We start from the raw sequence: 2,042 nt of genomic DNA on the forward strand, positions 1-2,042 counted from the left end.
CCAGAGTGCTAGGATTACAGGTGTGAGCCACCGTGCCTGGCCAGGATTTCTTTTCCTTCTTAATATCCCTTAAAGTTTACAAAGATCCCAGTTAGAAAATAATTAAAGTTGACTCTTTGAGGCTTAGTGTATTTTCAGTAATAAATTCTAACTTGGCATCCAGAAATACCTTTCTCTTGTACAATTAATTATTGTGCTGCATATGAATGAAAAATAAAGTATAACATATTGTTCTTTTTTTCTTGCCAGAAGGTGGATTTTTCCTACAACCAAATTTCTGAAATGTGTGATCTGTCGGCATATCATGCTCTCACTAAACTAATTTTGGACAGTATCCTTTGAATGAGTAAAGAGGAAAATGAAAGAATTAAAATGAAAAAATGAAAATTAAAGGGTACATATTAAAGAATATACACCAGATTACATGGAGTGGTACCAGGTAAGCAATTTCTGTTTTACGACTGGGTGGGCTGTCAGCGGAGGGGGTGGGCCCAGGGGGACGCCCCCAGTCTCCTGCATACTTGGGCGGTTTCCACAGCGACCAAGGTCGGTCCGCTCTTTAACTCTTTCTCCAACTCCTGCAGGTGGGCTTCCAAATTTTCCTCTGTCTCTCGTAACTCCCTCACCTGGGCTTCCCGCCCCAGCGTGTCCTTGTGCGGCTCGCGGAGGGCTGAGAGGAAGAGCCAGCCCAGCGGACCAGCCGCTGCCAGGCTGCAGCGACCCCTCCAAGGCCTCTTCCAGGGCGGCCGGCGTACATTCCACCTCGCCCACTCCGTGGCAGGGCCTGCGACACGAGAACTGCTGCCACTGGCTGCCACAGCCTGTAGGAGGCCACGTGTCCTCCCCTGCTTGGGTGGAGGGGACAATTACCCCTCCGGCCGACCACGCCAGGTGTAGGAGGGTGCCCTGTGACTCGCGTGTGCCCCTGCGCGGGCTTCGGAAATTGGACGAAAAGGTGAGTGGCGGCTTGCAGGTGAGACATGCTGTTTATTGGGGGGCTGGGGATACAGCAGTGGCAAAAAGCTTGGCCGAGAACGTGGCGAGTGCGCATATGTGGCTCTGAACAATAGTGGCAACATGCCACGGGAAAGCGTGATCACATGGGTTCACGTAGGAGATAGCACCTTGGTGACATAAGCGTGCTGATTCATGCCGCCCCAGAAGGCCGGCTAACTGTGAGTGGGGGCCGCACGGGCTGGAAAAAACACTGTGGCAGTCATCCTAGTTTGGCCTAAGAAACCTATTGCCTATACAAATGCATTTTCCCTTACACGGGTTTCCTTAAATATGTCCCTTTTGAAATTAATGGCAAACTCGATGTCTCCTTTTCTTAATCACTAAGCCGGACTCATAGAGACAAAAGGGCTCTGCCACTGTATGCCTCTCCTCTTCTCCTTAAAACACAGGGTCACATTAGAACTGTAAAATGACAGTTAGGAAAGTAATTACACCCTGTGTGTCTTGTTTGGCCAGAGGAGGGGTTGTGAGTAAACATGGGAGAGCCTAGTGCTTCCAAGCTGTAAGAGGATTGCCCTCGTGCATTTTTCCTTCTTTGTGCAGACATTAGTTGAGGTAAATCCCATTTCACTTTATAACTTCCTGGATTAAGTAGGCTTTTTGAAGAGACTAATTTACATAAAATACGCTGATTCGAATAATTGCTGCTAGTTTGAACATTGAAAACAAATGTGTACTTGCAATTTTGTAAAAGATTTTGGCTTGATTGGCACTGCCTCAGGTGTTTCTTCTTGTATCAATGAGGTTAAAGTTTCCTTACTATAGTCATCAGTGAAAACGGCTAAAGAGAAATTTCCATACGAATAAATTCTTTGGGAACTAATTACTAGGTATTTTGCCTAAAAGTTCGTACTGCCTTAACTGACAAAAACACAAACATGAAACCAAAGATAGAAGAAAAAATTAATTCGTCTGAAACTAAGGATTTAGAGTTTACCTTTATAAAATCTTTATACAGTGGCTAACAACATTTAGTTCCATAAAAATGGATAAAAATTAAGAATTTCTTTATAATTGGAAGTTAA

This window comes from Propithecus coquereli, unplaced genomic scaffold, assembly GCF_000956105.1.
Source record: "Propithecus coquereli isolate 6110/MARCELLA unplaced genomic scaffold, Pcoq_1.0 Scaffold32, whole genome shotgun sequence".
NCBI classification, from domain to species: domain Eukaryota; kingdom Metazoa; phylum Chordata; class Mammalia; order Primates; family Indriidae; genus Propithecus; species Propithecus coquereli.